Source organism: Lactuca saligna, chromosome 3, assembly GCF_052625555.1.
Source record: "Lactuca saligna cultivar CGN05327 chromosome 3, ASM5262555v1, whole genome shotgun sequence".
In the NCBI taxonomy this organism is placed as follows: Eukaryota; Viridiplantae; Streptophyta; class Magnoliopsida; order Asterales; family Asteraceae; genus Lactuca; species Lactuca saligna.
Window position 1 is genome coordinate 114,263,296 of NC_136419.1, and position 7,473 is coordinate 114,270,768.

Genomic DNA, 7,473 nt, shown 5'->3' on the forward strand with positions numbered 1-7,473 from the left:
TAATAATAATAATAATAATAATAATAATAATAATAATAATAATTTCTAACTCCTCTATTTATAAACCTTTTTAGTTTGTTATTGCCGGTCCCAAGCCCGACTAAAAGATGAGGGCTTATAACATTAAGTATAGTAAATACCAAAGGACCCCAAATTTTTGGTCCGCTTAGAGCCATCAAATTGGTTGAACCGCCCCTACACCTATCTTTAGTGAGTTAATTAGCCGTTCAGTTTGATGTTGTTTAGTTCATCAAGATTGATGTTGACAAGTTACATGTAATGGTTTCTTTTTTTCTAACCTCTTATATGATTGTTGAGATTAGATTGTGGTTTTTATTTTGAATTATTTGAAACAAGATGTTGCTAAGGATTTTTAGAGTTGTGAGGTGCTCTTATCGTGTATGGGAAAGAAGTCTTGAAGGATTATGGGGGACAATAAAGATAACTTCTCATGATGGTTAGGCTACACCGGAGGATGAATGAACGGCATACTTTCTGCAGGGAAATTTATTTTTGGCAAGCAGGTTTCATGGTTTCTGTAGAATTCGTGGCATTTGGTGCCAAGAAACCATAGAAAAAATTTTGTTTCTGTTTGTTTCAAGAATCAGTGTGTACATGTTTAATCTTCGATTTGAGTTTGCTTTAGTGTTATGGTGGTGTTAATCTACAAGTATAATAATAAAATTATGTTTCTTTTATGAACAAATATTGCAACTATTTTGCTTGAAGTTGGTTTATATTTATAGTGTAGTCTTTACCATGTGAATCTTGTTCAATCCCATCCGACATGCTCTCCAAATTGACAAAAATAAATTAGGGTATTTATATTTAAGACACTCATATGAAACAAAGAACAAAAATATGATAAAACAAGTAAACTAAGTTTATTTACATAAAAATGTTCCTATATTGACATCCTATAAACGCTTCTAATAAGTATATCCAGTCAAAATCAACTCTTTTGTATTGAAACCATAAGCTTTTATAGATTCAATATATATATTTGGTGATATATATATATATATATATATATATATATATATATATATATATATATATATATAGCTTTTATAGATTCAATATAAACCATAAGCTTTTATAGATTCAATATATATTTGGTGATATATATATATATATATATATATATATATATATATATATATATATATATATATATATATATATATATATATAGATCCGGTAAGAAATTTTTTTTAGTAGGAAGGTAAGAAGTTTTTTTTCTACATAGTTTTTTGACGTACAAGAAAAATGAATCACTAGATGATTCATTTGTAAGATGATTCACAAGAAAAAATTCTCAAAAAAACATCTTTATGATTCATTTTTAAGTAAATTAAGAAAAAATTCACTTTTATGATAATTTTAGTGAATAACAACAAAATCATTATATAAATGAATAATCTAGATGTTTTTTGAGAATTTTTTCTTGTGAATCATCTTACAAATGAATCATCTAATGATTCATTTTGTTTGTTCGCGAAAAAAATATGTAGAAAAAAAGTTTTTACCTTCCTACCAAAAATTTCCTTCTAATTTTGAAGTACTTATTTTTCTTAAGATATATTAATATATGATTAATTTTAATAATTTATTAATAATTTATGGTTCCTGATTAATCCATGCTAAGACCGATTAATCCTTTAACACCACTCAACCATCAGCGATTTTTACAATATATATATATATATATATATATATATATATATATATATATATATATATATATATATATATATATATTGTAAAAATCGCTGATGGTTGAGTGGTGTTAAAGGATTAATCGGTCTTAGCATGGATTAATCAGGAACCATAAATTATTAATAAATTATTAAAATTAATCATATATTAATATATCTTAAGAAAAATAAGTACTTCAAAATTAGAAAATAAGAAATTTTATACTTTGAAATTTTGAAAATACGAAAATCTAAAAATTTTGGTATAATATTTGAAAATTTGAAAATTTGGAAATTTTGGATTAAAACAAATATTTTGATTTTTTTTTTAATTTTTATAATTTTTGTTTACCTTTTTGACTTTTTTTTACTTTTGTTAGACATTTGTAACCTAAATTTCCAATTAATATCGTAATCCTCGACGGTTGGAGAATGTCAAACGATTAATCCACAATTAATCCTGATTTCTGCAACCATGATATATATATATATATATATATATATATATATATATATATATATATATATATATATATATATATATATATATATATATATATATATATATATATATATAAGCTTAGATATAGAATCTTTTCAAACAATGTAGTTAAAAGGTAAAAAATTAATTACATTTTCTTAAAATTTTGTTTTAAAATAATATAAATGAATCAAGACAAATTGTAGAATGAAAAAGATCAAGTATATGGTTTTTTTTATTGCAATAATCTAAAAGAAGTTTGTAAGGAAATAAAAACAAAATTATTGAACATAACTCAAAACAATTTGTCCTTCCATCAAAGTAAAAAAAAAAAAAATTAAAAATATAACTCAAAACAATTTTCATGACTTTCAATGCTTTCCTTTAGGTTCATTGTCACAATGGGAAAAAAGACATATATTCGATCACTTTGGGAAGATACGTGAGTTTAGAAAGAATCGTAACTGGAAGATCATGAATAGTTTGGAGATATTTAAATCAAAACTATGTGGTAACATGGGAGGTTTTGTAACATTCCGACTCCCATGTATAAAGTTTAAAGTTTATAATCATGTTCTTAGACCTACTTGACAAATTGGATGCCCTAACTCGTCGTGTAGAAACGATTTAGACTTCATGCATTTAAGGGGTCTCTTCAACGAGTTGGACGACCCCAACTTGATGAGTAGGAGTTGGAAAAGAAAACCCTAATTTACAGGGTTTTGCACCATATTTAAAGGTTCATTAGCCTCCCTCAGCCTCCCTTACCATCCCTCTTGAGCTCAGAAAACCCTAATCTCGCATACTCTCCATTTTTGTGTGTAAAGAAGCTTGGAGAGTGGTTTTTGTGTAGAAGGCTTGAAGTCTAAGGAGCTTAGAGCATAGAGAAGCTTATGCATCTAACTCCACTTCATCTTGGCATCATTTTGAAGGTAACAAGTCATTACCTTGGCTTATCTTTGGCTAGATCTCTTCATGCAAATGCTTAGGTCCATTTTCTAGTGGGTTGATGGTTATTTCGGGTATTGGACATGATCTAAAGTTGCAACTTCAGATCTAGACTCTTCTAAGTCCTTATAGCCATAAGTTACTAGATTTAGTAAGCTTGGGCCTTTCTCTTTAGGTTAAACCTTTACCTTAACTTGGTTTTGGTATTGAGGACCATGCATGTACGTAAATTTTGCAACTTTACGTGGAAATCATGCCCTGGGAGGTGACTCGACAAGTCGGATTAAGATTGGTCGTGGTGGGTTTCTGCATAGACTCGGTGTGACATCCCCAAAATCACGGCCAGAAAAGACCGGTTTTGTTTATACTTTATTTCAAAATCAGAGTTATCTTTTAATAAAAGGGTTGCGGAATTTGTCCCAAAACAATAATATGATAAAGATTTATCAAAAGCATTTCCATAGAAATGTATTTCATTAAAAGACTCGGGATGTCATGTTCGTACAGATCAAAAGTATAAACAATACAATATAAGCCTTACTACATTATTTCATATCTACAGGCCTATATCCGTAATCCCTTGTCCAAAACATCACACCTATGCTCATGCGCCACTACCTGTAATGCATAAAACTGAGTGGGTCAGGCTTGGGAGCCTGGTGAGCACATAGGGTTTTCAACCCACAATAAATAAGTTTATTAATTTCATCAATCAACAATAACCCGATTACCCGTTCCCGTTATCCTCACTTTACGTCCCTAAACACCTATCATAAGGGACCTAGCCTAAGGATTATCATCGGGACGGACACTACTGCTAAGGGGATTCCTCAGCAATAAATGTCCTAATAGGCAACCATGTGGGGGATGGAGTACACCGGTGAACACATCGTTCACAACACCTACAGGTTGCGAGCCTGCTAGTGTTCCACTGGACTGTCTAGAAGAGTCCGTGGTCGTCATCTATACTCCGCTAGATGACTGGATCAACAACAACAACATCGAGGCCTCTCATCATTTTATCACACATCACCTATTACATCTACCCATGTTTTACCCCAACATTTTCGTAGATATAAAATACATATACAGTTTAAATCATTGAAAACATGTATAACAACGTTCATCTAGCATAGATAGCAAGTATTCAGATAATATGCACACATAGCACGTAATTTATATAAAATACTTCATATCTATGTGTAAGTTGAAGGTAACTATGCACTCACCGGAAAAGGTGGTGATTCCGAACTCAGACAGCGCTTCGCTTCTTAAAAAGAATTTTTCTTCGACGAAACCTAGTATTATTACCACTAGAGTTTAGTTTATTATTCGTCGAGACTAATTAATAGTCTAGCTATTATTATTATTATTATATAAGCGTCAAAAAAATACTTATATAACCCATAATAATAGCCCAAGTATTTATTATAAGTTCCTAATAACGTTACTATAATTAAATAAAAGTTATATTAAAAATAGCGTAGGCGTAGCTCACTTACAGCGGGTTTTATAGAAAACCGGGCTTTGCTTGGAGCAGCGTTCCCGAGCCGAAAAGCTATTCTTCTCGGAGCCTTCAAGCACTCCGGGGCTTCCGCCTCGTGCTAGGGAGGTTCCCTAGGCTTTTCGGGGGATTTCGGGGCTAGAGAGAGGTTCTAGAGAGAGAGAGTAAAGAGAAGAAAGAATGGGAAAGGTGTGAAGAAAATGAGGGTGGGAGAGGTGGTATTTATAGGGTGAAATGTGGCTGAACTTGGTGCCACATGTCACCATCTGGTGGCAAGCCTTGGGGAGAAAGCAATGGCCAAGATTGTGCCACATCACCCATTTTCGCACAGCACACTTTCGACTTCTAAAATCCGTAACTTTCACATACGACCTCCGTTTTTGACGTTCTTTATATCCACGCGTAGGTAATAATAAGATCTACAACTTTCATTTTGACACCGTCAGCTAATTCTCGACCGATCTTAAATTTAACAGTACAAGGAGATTAAACTGTTAAACGTCTGCGTAAAATTAATAACTTCTACATACGGACTCTGTTTTTGTCTGTCTTTTTACCGTTGATTTCCTATTAATGAGATCTTCAACTCTCATTTATGTTGCGTAAGCCAAAAACCGCTCGAACTAAAATTCGAGTTTCAGGCCGTGCACTGCTAAGCCGAATCTTAGAAAAATCATAACTTCTTCATACGAAGTCAGATTTGGGCGTTCTTTTTATCGATGTTCTTAGTTTAACATATTCTACGACTTTTGTTTAGATTGCTAAGGCTAAAAAGTCTTCTATCGTAAATTCACTATTTACGTTTCCCGGTGTCGTGCCGGTTTTGTCGTAAAACTTCGGCGGGCCATAACTTCTTCTTTATAGCTCGGATTTCGGCATTCTTTATATGCACGGAAACCTTGAGACATATTCTACAACTTTATGTAGAGATATCGGGATTATCTCACACTTTAATTTTGACGCTCATTTTTATTCTTTATTAATTATACATTTATAATTAAATAATAAACACATAAACACACATAATTCACATAATACTCAAATATTTCATATTTATTACTTCAAAAAGAGTTACAATAGTTGACCTAGACTATTACATTGACAAAAATGCTTAGCCCTGAAAACCCGGGCGTTACACTCGGCGACTCAGTAAGGTGACTCGACGAGTCAGTTAGGGTTTTCCCGATATTTGGACACGCATGGACTCGACAAGTTGTCTGGAAACTCGGTGAGTCAACTAGGGTTTTCACAATTTCTCGAGTTTTGTAAGGACTCGACAAGTCAGTAAACTACACTCGACGAGTTGGGTCAACATGGATTGTTGACCTTGGCCGTTAACATTGACTTTAACCAAGGGTTGACCAGTTTGAGTTCTTGGGGTATTTTAGTAATTTGGGAATTTATGGAGGTGGATCATCAGGGGATGTAGGTGTTGGAGTTGGCGTTGTATTTGGAGGAGTTTGACATTATCATTCTGAGCTACTTGTGAGGCGTGTTTTCCTCACTATACTAACAGGGACATAGACACCAATGACGACCCTTTTTAGATCCGTATCCAAGTTATTTGCATGATATGCTTATATATTTACATCTTGGTAGTTAGGATGGTGATATGCTTAGTAACCAGTTAGGTCGGTATCTAGGTATATAGGATAATGTTATGCTAGTGATCGGTGAGGTCGGTATCCCGGTTATAGGATGTTGTTATGATTAGTGATATGTTAGATCGGTTTCATTGTTATATACATGCTAGTGTATGATATTATTGTGCACATGATTGTTTGATTGGGGTTGGATTAAGGTGGACCTGCTTTGTGATGAAGGTGTTAGAACAAAGTTCTTTCAGGATCGATTGATTCTATGCATGCAAACAATTAAGAATTAAAATATAAACACGAATATAACTTGAATATGTCGTATGATTAATACTTCAACGCCTCAGAAGAGCTCGACTAAGAACGTCGACTGTAGATGCGTTTAGGGTTACAAAAACGTAAGCGTAATAAAAGACGTGACAATATAATGCATACATGTATGCATGTATATAGTATAACCCTACAAGATAATCATGGATGGACAGGCCCAATCCGGATACAATACAAAAAGCCCATGATGCAACACTAATAGACTCTACAATCTCCCCCTTTGCGTCAATGGGACCGAAAGGCTACTTCAGTTGAGCAGCAAAAGTCTTCTTGACCATTTTAAACAGCTTCGGTATAATGGCCAAAAGATGATGATGAAAAGTGATATACCACCGAAGCATGTTGGTGAAGTTCTTCTTATCTACCTCGGAGTTCTGCTTGCACCGATGAATTATGTTAATAATGTGCTCCAAGCAGTCCGTTGAGAAGAGATGTTTATCCACAAGAGAGAACAAAAAATTATGCCCTTCGCCTTTAGTGAACATCACAGTAAGATGTTTTGAATCAATCACGCCAATTTTCATCTTATTTACATCTCCTGGTTTCGGTGTCGATTTGACAGTCACCTTCTTCTTCATCACCTTCACAATCTCCTGATCCCTACCCGCAACCTCATAAACGTACGAAGCTAACATCCTCTTCAAATGTTCTAGAATCGGCTCATATTCCCCTGAGTTGGTAAGCAGGATGTTGAACAACAGAATCCAATCGTGAGGATTGAAATTTGGAAGATCTGCTAAGGAAATCATTGACACTGAATTTGCAGACCCTCGAGTGATCTTGAAATTCACATTAACAAACTTTCCAGCAGGTGTCGGTTTCAATACCTTGACAGTTATAATCTTCTGTGCACTCCATGTCAGGTATTGAGGTTGCACATAAGTAAGGTAAGAATCGATAAGCTCTCGGTCAACCTTC